The sequence below is a fragment of the Lutra lutra genome, chromosome 17, assembly GCF_902655055.1.
Source record: "Lutra lutra chromosome 17, mLutLut1.2, whole genome shotgun sequence".
Taxonomy (NCBI): domain Eukaryota; kingdom Metazoa; phylum Chordata; class Mammalia; order Carnivora; family Mustelidae; genus Lutra; species Lutra lutra.
Window position 1 is genome coordinate 45,028,416 of NC_062294.1, and position 13,577 is coordinate 45,041,992.

Consider the following 13,577-nt stretch of genomic DNA (forward strand, 5'->3'; position numbering starts at 1 on the left):
CCCATGTCCCCCTGCAGAGGAATAAGGGTCTGTCTCTAACTCTATGGGCTGGAATGAAAAGATAATGGTCTGGAGGTGCCTACGGAAGAGCGCCCGAGTTCAGAGGCACCCTGTGTCCTCACGAGTAAAACAGGGACAAGCAGAAGGACGTGCTGACTGACAAGGCAACGACTATAGGGCACTCACAGAACGCCGGGCGCACGTTGCCGATCCTGAGGCTGACGCTCAGGAACTAAGCGCGGAACTGTGAGAACTACTCGAAGACCGAGGATAACCCAGCGGCCAACTACGGAGTGGGCGGGACCCACCAACGGGAAGCGCTCCTGCCACGTCAACGCCACCGCAAGGAGAGCGCGACGGACAGCGGAAGTGGCCGCGCGGGCCCCTGGAAAGTGTAGTCTTTGGGATGGAGAGGTTGTGGTGGCAGGGTGACTCTGACGTCTGCACGACTCATACAACGAAGTTTAGGAGCTCACTGTTAAGATGCCCAGACCGCAAGGTGTGCATGTTTTTCCTCCGAGGGCCAATGAGATCTCACGGACCACGAGAGTCGCAGAAATGCCCGAGGATTCTAGAAAATGTGGTCCTGGCGCCCCACCGGTGTTACGGAGGCGGGTGGACAGACTGCGCGCTGACCTTCAGCAGCGCGGGTGAGCTAGGGTAACCCATGTCAAGGCTCCGCCCTGTGTGCCCTTCCAGGAGCAGAAACCAGAGTCCAGATTGGCGCGAGTGGGCGCGGCTCAGGGCAAAGCTCCTGGGGGACGAAGCCGTGGAGTGATGTTTTGCTGGGACTCCGGGATAGGAGTGACACCGGCCTTGGTGCGCCAGTCCGCACAGGGAACGCCGAGGCTATTTTCTAGGAGAGCGGGATTGGCTTGGGCTAACTCCCTGCATAGCGGTGGATGGCTCTGGTCCTGTATCTCAGAGATATTTGTGGGTGAAGAAGGGGGACTGAGGCCAAGAGCAAACGGCTCCCTAGTGGTAGAAGTAGTAGTGTCATGAGAAACTGTGACTTGATCCAGAAATCCCTGGGTTTTTGTTGTTGTTGTTGTTTTGTTTTGTTTTGTTTTGTTTTTATTGGAAGCTACATGACAGGTGCCACTTAGAAGAAACTTACCAGGGTTGTGGTTGGGAGGTGGGGGCATGGGGTATGAAGAGGAAGCAGAACTTGACAGTTTTGTTCACCATGAATTTTTTTTTGCATTAATTTTTATTTTCAAAGATACTACCTCAAAATGCTTATCTTGATTACTGAGTTTTTCTGGTGCCCCCTTATATTTTGCCCTCAAAGTCCCAGCTGTAGGGAAAGGCATGAATAGATCTGACATTGTATGAACCTCATTGGCACTTATTGGCCTGTAGTCTTGATAGGAAGTGAGGGCCTGGCTTCTGGCATTAAGTAGCCAGAAAGAGGCCTTTGGGAGCTTATCCAGAATTGTTGCATTGTGAGTTATCCTTTCTTTCCTGACTTCCTTAATATCCACAATTCCCTGATATCTGAACCTCCCAAACCCCACCCACAAAGCACCTCCCAGACCTATCATGATGATGCAAATATTCAAAGACTACTCTTGAATCTTCACATCCCACTCCAGAATCTCTTCCAATATCCCTTTACTTGGAAAAGTTAAAAAAAAAAAAGTTTGCATGTTAGTATCAGCCTACCCCAATAGGATGATGTTCAGGAAGGATCAGCCTTGTGTCCTATTCCAATCCTGGTGGCACAGCTCACAGAGGGTTTTATATCCATGAATGTGGAATGCTTGTTGACAGAACTCAGTAAGAACCAAAATCAGGCACGGGGCTGTGAAGAGGAAACATGAAATGGAAGAACTGAGAGTATTAGAGAAGGAATTGGGGTGCAGGGAGTGGGAGGTGGTTGGAGGTGGGATCCTGAAATAATCCAGATCCCTGCATGTAGACATGTGTGTACACAGTGAAGAGAGACCCAGGCTGATAGGTTACCTTAAAAAGGCAAACATAATATAACAGCAGGTCAGGTGATGATGTGACTCTACGAACTTACTCCCCTTTCTTTCCTTCAGAGAAGGAAAAGGGACTGGAGGTTGAATCAGTCACTAGTGGCCAATGACTTAATCATGCCTGTGTAATGAAGCATCCATAAAAACCCCCAAACAATGGGAGTTTGGAGAGCTTCCAGGTTGATGGAGATTTGGGGAGAGTGGTGCACTCAGTATGAAAGCTCTGTGACCCTTCCCTGTTCCTTGCCCTATGCATCTCTCCCATGTGGTTGTTCCTATATTATCTGTCTATAATAAACTGGTAATCTGGTAAGTAAAATATTTCTCTGAATTCTGTGAGAATTTAGCCTGAAAATGATCTATGACCTAGAAATTAAGGCTGAAAACAAAGGAGCTAGTAATCACCTTTCAGGTCAGAAAGCCAACATAAAAATAGGATATGAGAGAGGGAAGAAATAATCAGATGAGGATGGGGGTGGAGCACTTATGGGGATGCAGGAGGCAAGGAGGAGGGCAGTTTGTACACAGAATCATTACAGAGAGATGGTCTTTGGGGAGGTGTGCACACAAGGATCGTGGCTAGATTGGAATATGACAGATACCCCTGAAAGGTATATTCAGGGGTTGACATTGAATAAAAAGTGGAGTCAAGTGGAGAGCCTTTCCCATTCTGCACACAGATGGGGGGAGAGCATGGATATAATCAGCAGGTGATGGGCAAATGGGGAGCAGACAAATGGGGAGTAAATAAACACAGCAAATAGTCCCTCAAGAGGGAGATGGGGGAAATGAGCACAATCCTGTCACACACACGTGCGCACACACACACACACACACACACAAAGAGAGAGAGAGAAAGGAGGGAGGGAGAGAGAGAGAGAGAGGAAGGGGGCGATGCCTGGGTGGCTCAGTCATTAAGTGTCTGCCTTCAGCTCGGGTCATGATCCCAAGATTCTGGGGCTCTCTGCTCAGCTGGAAGCTTGCTTCTCCCTCTCCCACTCCCCATACTTGTGCTCCCTCTCTCACTGTCTGTCAAATAAATAAATCTTTAAAAAAGAAACAAAGGTAATACAGAAAGAAAGAGGGAGGGAGGAAGGAAAAAAAAAAGAAAGAAAAAGAAAGACACATAACCCTTAAATCTACTCATGTGGAAACTCGGGTTCAAGGGTAAGAGATGGCTGCGCACACCTCTGCTATGTCACCTGCAGCCACAGGGTGGCAGGCAACACTTTCTGTTCCTAAAGCGTTAGCCAGAGAAGGCAGTCCCGCAGGACAGGTCAGAAGTTAGGGCCTCCCAAAGGGACCTACTGGTCCCACACTGAAACTCTAGCAGGCAGGAGGCCCACAGTGAGAGAAAAAACACAAAGTAAACATAATGCTTATATACCTTTATAATAAACTATTTCATATACATTCAATAGAGATGGATACAGTGACAGAAAATAAGGTAGAGAAATCATGGAGACAGCAAGTAATCACAGAGACAGAAAATAAGGTAGAGGAATCACGGAGAGTCGTAGTGATGGATAAGTAAATGATAATGTAAGGGGAGTGGACCCACATATGTAGACTGTACTTGTTCACACAAATACTTGTATTTGTGTGCCACTCAGTAGAGATGTTTACACAAGCTGCAGTCAAGCTGTGAAGTCAACAGGAGATGAAGGAAAGACAAAGCAGTTAGAGAGTATTAGACACAAACACAGCTCCTCGCCCCCTTCTGAACACGTTACTACCGCCCGCAGCAGTAGATGCCTACTCCGGCCCGGGCCACTTCTTCTACAGCCTCACAGACATGGATGTACATACCCCAGAACTCACGAGAAGCAAAAACCAGGAAGTGCAGAGGCTGTGGAAGACAGACTTTGAGCAGGAGGGATTAGAAACTCCAGGGGAGGGAATCCTAGGGGATCCAGATGGGGGCTCAAAGGCCAGGCAGTGAGCAGACACGGGCGTCTGTGACCGAGTCAGCATGAACTCAAACATTGTCTGATACAAGACTTCTCGAAAGCTGCTGCAACAGACCCAGGTGGGGGGCTTAGTAAACACGGACTGCTGGGCTTCCCCCGCAAGTTTCTAATTCAGTGTCTGTGTGGCGCCTGAGAATCTGCATTGCTAACATGTTTCCAGGTAACACTGATGCTGCATGTCCAAGCCGCACAATGGGCTCTACTCTAACACCAGGTCAGGGGGAGGAACGAAAGAGCAAATTGGCCGCAGAAGGGACTTGAACCCTGGGTGCAGGGGGGTTCTCTGGAAACTCCTCAAACATAAAAACCTCCAAGATGCTGAAAGAGCGTTAACAGCATCAAGTCTACAAATAAAAGGTACCACTGAGGCAGGGCTCTTTCAGGTAGTGACACACCCAACCACCGGACCCACGTAGACCTTCCAGAAAACCCAGAACCCTGGCACTCTGAGAACCCCTACTTTCTACCCTCCCTGATATCTGAAACCCTGTTTCCTGATAACATTCCATTATAGCACAGGAAGGAACATCACTAATATGCCCATTTTTATGGACTTTCCTAGGTAAAAATATCCACTCGAGTAGAAATTTTTTGAAATAAATATTTATTTTTCATTTAAAAAAACAAAATTTTACATCAGTTTAATGGAAACCCTAAAACACATAGGAAAGATATAAAAAAGATGTAAAAGATATAAAAATAATTATTAAAAATAGTCAACAAGCAAAGCAATAGTTAAGAGATCTTATATTCTAAAAAATATATATAGCTATATGTACTATTTTAAAAATCAAGGCAGAAACATAAGCATAAGGGGTGCTACACACCTCTAAATTCATGCATTCCAGTTTTCCAGTTTAACTCTAAAATTAATCTGGAGATCTGTCAAGAAAGATCTGTGAAAAAAATGGGGAAAGTGTCTAATGTAACCGATGGGACAAAGAAAATGATTATTAGTAAGTAATGCAAATAAATGCCCAACCAAGACAAAAAAGCATGGCACGTCTTATGGGGAAAGACTGAGATGGGGGATAAAAGAAAAAAAAAAATAAAACTGTGATTCTCAAAGGAAAGTAAGAAGAAATCAGGGCAGAATATTAAGATTGGAAATGAGTCTCTGTATCAGAAAGGGAATGCAACAAATGGCAAGAGAGGAACAGAGGCAGGAGTCACAGGCTCCAGGGATCTGGAGGTCCATGAGAATAAAGGAGGCAGGAAGAGAGGTGGAGTGAGTTCATAAAATCATTCCCTAGAGCTGTGCTGTTTGATGACGCAGCCACTCATCACATGTGGCTACTAAGCACTAGAAACACAGCTAGTCTGTCTGAATCGAGAAATGGTGTAGGGATAAAATACACTCCAGGGGCACCTGGAGAGCTCATCCAGTTAAGTGTCTGCCTTCAGCTCAGGTCATCAGCAGGGAGCTTCTCCCTCTCCCTCTGCCTTTTGCTCCCCATGCTTGGGCTCTCTCGCTGGCTCGCTATCTGCCAAATAAATAAAATCTTAAAAAAAAAACAACAACAGCAATAAAAAACTATCTCCCAAGCACATACCCGCAAGCTAAAGAATTTTAAAGTCTCAAGGGTCACTGTCTCAATTATCACCATGACATGAAATCAAAACCAAACCAGCAGGTGCCATATAGACCGGATGTGTCAACTGAAAATAAAGATATGCTGCGCACGGAGAAGCACTGAACTTACCCAGTGGGGCAGCAGGGCCAGGAGGTGCCACGCCTGTATCTGGGTGTGCATTTGAATGGACGGATCACACCCTCATCCCCACAGCTCTGCAGTCCTTCACTCGCACTGCAGGGGTGGAGCTGGGAGGGGAACCCACATCCTGGTGATAACCATGGGGAAAGAGACACTTTGGGATTTTGCCCTGATCTCTGAGTGGTATTTTCTCTTCTCCCTCTGGGTTATATTTTCTTGCTGTCCACCTGTCTACCATTTTGCCAGCCCAAACTGTAGCCCTCTCCTGTGCCTTTCTCAATGTGAATGTTGAAGGCTTAGTCTTACCTCTTCAATCTCTACATGATTTACCCACAATTCAGACCTAAAAGAATAAAAACAAGATTTGCCTGAGGAGGTCCAGCCTCCCCCTCCTTAGGGCAACCCTTAAAGAAACATCAGCCCAGTGTCTCCCTATCTCTGCTCAACAACTCTTTGTGACCCCTCCTTCAGCAACAGAAGGCAAATTCTTACCTAGGCCCACCTGCCTCCATGAACTGTAATACAGCACAGACACCCAGAGGATAACTCAATATAATTTAACATAATACAAAGTCAGAAAGGGATGTCCATTATGAAATGTTTAAGCAATAAAGCTGCAGTGATGGGGAGGGAGGGGGAAGAGGACAGGAGTCTAGGATGGGCTGGGAAGGAGTCCAGAGAAACCCCACATCCCGGATTAGGGGGTGGGGGCAATCAGACTCTGAAGAGACAGGTAAGCCAAAATTCTATCTATGCAAACACACACAATTAAGATCACACCACAGCGAGTCAGGTGGGTTAGGAATGACAGACACCGGAGGAAGCAATTGCAAATGTGAAGGGGTTTCTCCATAAATCGTTAGGAGGGTAAAAGCCAGACACACCTCCAAGATGTGTTTATAGCAGTATTTCTTCAATTAACAAAACAAAGGCTGGAGTAGCAAGGAGGGATGGAGGCCAGGCCCTTCCCCTGGATCATCAATGTGAACCAGGCAGCCAGTCACTCTGGAGGCTACCATTTTCCCCATGAGGAATCAAAGCCACAGAGAAGCTCATGGGTGGGTTCAAGGTCAGACAGGTAATAAAGATTAGATCTGAGATCTGAATGTTGGCCTCCCAGGCCTGTGCCCGATGCACAATGACTAAAAATCAATCTCAATGGTAAGTAAAAAGTATCTCTCCAAATCCCTCAAGTTATTCTTTTCTGTCAGTATTTGTTCTAAGCTGGACACTGCAGAAGAAAAAGGAGAAAATGAAAACTCAGGAAACTAAACAGACTTCTAAACTGATGCATGTCAAAGAAGAAAATGCAACATACCCAAGGATAAAATTTCATTTGGCACAGGGACCTAAGCCTGTATGAGGTCTCTCATCCAAAGCTATGAAATAAATCCTACAAAAACTAAAGATCCACTGAGTAATATTTTAAAGGATTTGGGAGGTGGTGCTATTACCTATTACTAAAAGAATCAAACCAGGGTTATAGTTTTTAAACAAAACAAAAATCCCTAAACCTCCTTAACTGGCTGTTTTTTCTACAAAAACTATGTACATCTGCCCAAAAAATAAGATGTTAAAGAAACTGGGGAATTATTATTAATACTGTGGTATCAAAGTCAGGAACTTAAAAAAATTCCAAAGTAACTTGTGCTTTCACAGCAATTTCTCAAAATAAATTTTATGAAGCCTAGGCTAATCAAAACTAAAAGGTTTCATTAACATAAAATCCCCAAAGTCACTGTAACTGGCTGTCCTTATCACAGACGTTCCACTAAATAACACAGCTAACAAGAATTGGATTTTTTTTTTTTTTTTTGAAGGTTGGGGCGCTATGGTATCAAGGCACTCTTTTTTTTTTTTTTTAAGATTTTATTTATTTATTTGACAGAGATCACAAGCAGGCAGAGAGGCAGGTGAGGGGGGTGGTGGAGCAGGCTCCCCGCTGAGCAGAGATCCATGCGGGGCTCGATCCCAGGACCCTGAGATCATGACTTGAGCTGAAGGCAGAGGCTTAACCCACTGAGCCACCCAGTTGCCCCTCAATGCACTCTTAACCAGAATTTATTCATTTAATAAACTTGAATCCATCTGCCAAGGCTTCATAAAGGGCGTCCTGCAAAAAACAGACGCCAAGGGGCGCCTGGGTGGCTCAGTTGGTTAAGCATCCGCCTTCTGCTAAAGTCCTGATCTCAGGGTCCTGGGATCCAGCCCTGCCTGCATCGTTCTCCCCGCTCAGTGGGGAGTCTGCTTTTCCCTCTGCCCCCTCCCTGCTTGTGCTCTCTGTCAAATAAATAAATAAAATCTTAAACACACACACACACACAAACAAACACCTGCCAGAAAATAAAAGGGCATTTTACCAGGGTGGGCTGGAAAATACTCTTTTCCTTTTAATATCAAGACCCTGCCAGTCGGAGGTGGGAAACCCTGCGATCAGTCTCTGCGCAGGTGCCCACCAAGTCCGGTTGGAAAGCACAAAGAGCTGCAGGTTTACCGCTTGGGTTTAGAGCCTGAGTTGGGACCCTCACCACCACTACTGCCGAATTCCCAGGCACGCAGGACTGACCCAGAGGACTTCGGGTGGGGCGGGCCCCCAGCGTCCCACGTCCCGCCATCTCTTGCCAGCACAATGTAAAGCTCTGGAACCACGTTCAACGCCACCTGCCTGTCCAGCTTCTTCCGGCCTCGTGTATGCCTGTGCCTTCACTTGGAGACAGGCCTCCGGACTCCGTTTGAAAGCAACACCGGGAAAGAAAGGAAGAATGCAGTTATCTCAAATATAGACAGAACTGTTAGCCAATGGATGTGCAAAGGAGGCGGGCTCACTTCTCGTTGACCAATAAAAAGCGTTTGTGGCTGACACGCCTACAAAGAGTAACAGGTTTCTTGCGGGATTCCTGGCAGGAACACTTGCTCTCGATGCCTCACCTGGACTTTAAATCTTCATCTTCTTCATCATCTTTTTCTTCATCATCATCATCATCTTCTTCTTCTTCTTCTTCTTCTTCTTCTTCCGTTTTTTATTTTTTTGAGGGAGAAAAAGAGAAAGAGAAGAGGGGGAATTAGCAGGAGAGGGGCAGAGGAAGAGGGAGAAGCAGACTCCCCAGCTGAGCAGGGAGTCTGACGTGGGGCTCTATCCCAGGAACCCCAGGATCACAACCCGAGCCAAGGCACCCAACCGACTGAGCCACCCAGGCGCCCTCTGACTTCGCAATCTTTCAGGCTGTTGGCTGAATCTTCTAGGAGATTTGCACTCAGCGCTGGAGACCCCCTGTCCTCCTCCACGTGTTATGACCCCTGAACTCCGAGACCTGACTTTGCGCACAGGTCTCATTATCAATGCGCCAATAAATCAAGTATAATAAAGGAAATGGACAGTGAAGATATTAATGAATAAAATCAAACAGATGCTTATGGTGCAATGACCCCTTCTTTACAAAACGAAACCCAGGGGCAAGTTGCATGTTTCTAACCAGCAGTCAGAGTACAGAGGGGTCAGGCAGCAGGGCTTTGCATTTGATTCATACAATTTGTCAGTGAAGTCCCAGGGTTTGCAGCCATTTCAATGTTCTACAGTTTACCTCAGTTCTGGGCACAGCGCTTCTTCTATAGGCAACCAACGGCTTTAATTTCAGCAAACTTCTCTTTATATAGTATCTGGAACTGCCTTTGGAGGGAACATTTTAAAATTTCTATTTTGAAGGGATCCATGGCTCTCTTGCGTTTTTTTTTTTTTTTTTTCCAGGCCCTTGGGAAGGAATCCTGCATACCTAGGGACGCTGAGGCGTTGCTATGGGAACTAAGGGCCTTCTAGGTCTTGATTAGATCCTTTCTCCCAGTTTTTCTTTCTCTAAAGGGCTCTCATATCCTTATGAGGGCTCAATTCACGGTCTCCGGTAACCGAGTTTTCTCTAATCTCAGGGCTGTTTCCTAAATGACTGTGTTAATCTCACTCGTCTGCTCCTGACTACCCGACGCATTTGCCTCGTTCTGGCTCTTGTCCCTGCTAGACAGGCTATCTTGCCGGCTACCGAGAGGACAGTTGGGATTTTGGAAGGGGGAGCAGATGCAGGCTACCCGTGGCGGGGTCGGTGGTGGGGGAAGAGTTGGGGAGGGGCTCCAGCTCACCTTTGCCCACTCAGGTTCCCCAGGCTGTGATGAGAGAGAGAATCACTGTCTTTTCCTCGAGGTTTTAAATTGAGACACTTGGGGAGAGGGCAGAACTGAAGCATGGTAGAAGCTTGGGGAGCGGTGGCAGGTGGAAAGGGTGGGAGATGCATCAACTAAGGCAGTATTTTTATTTTATACCATACATTTGCCTAATCAGATTTCCCTCTCTATACCAGGAACAGCTCTCCCCTAGGGGATTTTTGAGGAGACATTAGTCCCCAGTCTCTGCTCCCTTGGCCTGAATTAGAATTGGTTGCAGAGCTTTCAATTTCAATGTACACATCTTGGCTGGAAGGGATGGCATCATTGGACTTTTAAAATATTCAATTTTCACTAAATTACATTTATCGTTCTCTTTATGGATACTGAATTTTGTTTCTTACATGCAAAAGTATTCTTATCCTTCAAATTTAAAAACACACACTTCTTTATTTTCTTCTAATTCTGTAAAGAGTTTCTGATTTTTACATTTCCTTTGCAGTTGATTTTCAGGGTACGGTATGAGATACAGATGAATTTCCATGTCATCCTTGTGCAATGGCCACACTAATCTTCTCTGTATCATCCCAATTTTAGTATATGTGCTGAGGAAGGGAGCATGGTGTGAGGTAGAGATGTAACCATTCCCCCCGCCCCCGATGGATAAACAGCTGTCCATACACCATTTACAGAACAACCGTTCCTTCCATCTCTCTTTTATGTTTGTGTTACTGTCCCAATATCATGCTGAAGCTTTATGGGATCTGATAAGGCAAGTCCTTCCATTACATAATTATCTTCCAAAATTTTTCTGGCTCTTCAGGACCCTTTTGTCTTCCAACTGAGAATTAGAATGAGCTAGTCAATTCTATTATTAAAAACTGATGCTAGTATTCTGATTGAGATTGCCTAGAATTTATAGATTATCTTAGAAAGAAGTGACTTTTTGGGGCAACTGGCTGGCTCAGTGGGAAGAACGTGGGACACTTGATTCCAAGATTGTGTTATTTTTATTTGTATTGTTAAGAGTTGTTTCTAGAAAAGGCCCAAAGATTCACCTCTGATTTACCTTCAGGCTCTGTCCAACCAGGAAATGAAAGTTAAGGCATAGTTGCAAAATGCTTAAGTACTGAAAGTATGCCAAAACACACACACACACACACACACACACACACACACACACACACACACACCATCTTCAAAAACTAGGGGATTGGTTTTGGTTCCAGGTAAAGAAAATTTCTATTGATCACTAGTTCCCCACAAACCAATAGAACAGAGACTTCCATGGCCATATATGATAAAGGGTTTAGACTTTGCAAAATTCGTTCAGAAAAGTCATAAATGGACATCAATAACTATAACAAGCAGCCAAAGTAAACCCAGGGGAAGGGGGCAAATATGATCTCCAGAGTTGCCACATTATAATGTCAGGAGTTCTGGTTTTCAACAAAAAATTATCAGGAGAGAGTCCTTCAGACAGAAATTAAAATGTCACTAGACAATAACTCAATCCACATGAAGAAATAAAGAACACCAGTTAAGATAATTATATAAATAAATATGAAAATCAGTGTTCAGGTGCCTGGGTGGCTCAGTTGATTAAGCAACTCTCTTCAGCTCAGGTCATGATTCTGGAGTCCCAGGATCGAGTCCCGCATCAGGCTCCCTGTTCAGCAGGGAGTCTGCTTCTCCCTCTGACCCTCTCCCCTCTCATGCTTTCTCTCTATCAAATAAATACATAAAATATTTTTTTTAAAAAGTCAGTGTTCATATATTTTTGGTCTATAATTGTCTTAATTCCTATATGAATTAAAAGACAACTGTATGAAGCAATAATTATAAATCTATGTTGATGGCACACAGGTATAAAAACATAATTTGTGACAATAATAAAAAGAGGGGGGCCGAGCAATAAAGGAAGAGAATTTTTGTATACTACTGAGGCAAAGTTAGTATTAATTCAAGCTAGACTATTATAAGTTTAAGATGTTAACTGTAACAGAAAATCAACAAGGAAACAATGGCTTTGAATGACACACTGAACCAGATGGATTTAACAGATATATTCAGAACACTCCATCCTAAAACAGCAGATGGTTTTCAAGAGCATACAGAACATTCTGCAGAATAGATCACATCTTAGGCCAGAAAACAAGCCTCAGCAAATTCAAGAAGCTCAAAGTCATACCATGCATCTTTTCTGACCGTAGCACTATAAACTAGAAGTCAACCCCAAGAAAAAAATCTGGAGATTTTTTTTTTTAAGATTTTATTTATTTATTTGACAGAGAAAGACACAGCGAGAGAGGGAACACAAGCAGGGTAAGTGGGAGAGGGAGAAGCAGGCTTCCCACTGAGCAGGAAGCCTAAGCAGGGAGCCCAATGCATGACTTGATCCCAGGACCCTGGGATTATGACCGGAGCCAAAGGCAGAGGCTTAACGACTGAGCCACCCAGGCACTCCTAAAAAATAATTTCTAGTATCAGAAAGTGCTTCACGGAAGAGAAAAACATGCACACCCACAATGGATTCTTTAACTATTTCAGAAGACTGTTTTCCCATTATTTAATTAAAACAGGAAAAAGAGGGGCACCAGGCAGAGAGAGAGGGGGAAGCAGGCTCCCTGTGAGCAGAGAGCCTGACGCGGGACTCGATCCCAGAACCCTGAGATCACGACCCGAGCTGAAGGCAGAGGCTTAACCCACTGAGCCACCCAGGCGCCCCAAGCCTCTGTTTTCGACTCAGGCCGTGGCCCAGGGGTCCTGGGATCAAGCCCCGCATCAGGCTCTCTGCTCTTCCGGGAGCCTGCTTACCCCTCTCTCTCTGCCAGCCTCTCTGCCTGCTTGTGATCTCTGTCTATAAAATAAATAAATAAAATCTTTTTTAAAAAAACATGAAAAAGAAACCACATAGACTGCCTCTTCCACTAGCAGGTCTGATTCACTTCAGTGATTGAAAAAGGGCAGGAAATAAAAGAGCAGATGTTCTGACGACCCGTCATTCCCACCATCTAACTTTTGAAATGTCACCCACACGCAAAGAACAAAGGACAAACCAGCATCTCGGCCTGGCAACGAGGAGAGGTCTGAGCTGGAGTGACAGGGACAGACGATGAGGTTGTGCATGTTGGGTGAGACTGGTGGCTCAGAAGAAGGTGCTCTGCCAGCTCTCCACCTGGGCCTCACCTGTCCTCAGCCAGAAACCTTCTCACCACCCTGACCTATCACAACTGTCACATGGAGGACACACAGCCACCCCTGGAGCCAGCCCTGCCCACAGCCTCCTGCAGAATGCACTCTGCTCTCCTCCGGGACCCCTGACAGCTCTTCCCAGACCTGGAGCTCCCCTGTCTGCCGCAAAACTCCAGGATCCACCCCTTCCAAAATTATACTAGCCCAAGGCTTTCATTAGAAGCAGAAGGCTGCCTCCTGAATGGTGAACGCCTCCTTTCCTCTTTTGTCGTATTTCTCCGCACTCACCTTCCTCCCTGAGCAAACTGCGAGCGGCGCATCAATGGAGTGTGAACGTGCTCTGAGATCTGAACCTTTCACAGCAGCTCTCCGAGGACTCCTAGTGCAATCAGTGCAAACACCCCGGGGTGTTTGAAAACTATCATCTACAGAACAGGAAAGCGGAAAACGCTCCGTTTTTACCTCGCTCTTCATGAAGCACAGCATGGTTTTTTTCCTTCACTGACTTCGATTCCAGTTCGTTTCCACACAGTGTTCATTTCTTCGCTTCAGGAGGAGGATTTCGT

General features: G+C 45.5%; 1 protein-coding gene and 1 non-coding gene across 3 annotated transcripts in view; both read right to left on the bottom strand.

Annotated features, from left to right (window-relative positions):
- The window catches only part of ZNF875 (zinc finger protein 875), a 32,683-nt gene extending 32,383 nt beyond the window's left edge, over nucleotides 1-300 (bottom strand). For both annotated transcript variants that reach the window (XM_047709445.1, XM_047709444.1), the window contains exon 1: nucleotides 187-300. The gene's annotated coding sequence lies outside the window, so the exon portion shown is untranslated. The remainder of the gene's footprint in view (nucleotides 1-186) is intronic.
- A 10,030-nt stretch (nucleotides 301-10,330) lies between these two features.
- On the bottom strand, nucleotides 10,331-10,437 carry LOC125090051 (U6 spliceosomal RNA). Its single transcript, XR_007124161.1, has one exon. It is a non-coding gene; the product is annotated as a U6 spliceosomal RNA (small nuclear RNA).
- Between the last annotated feature and the right edge of the window lie 3,140 nt (nucleotides 10,438-13,577).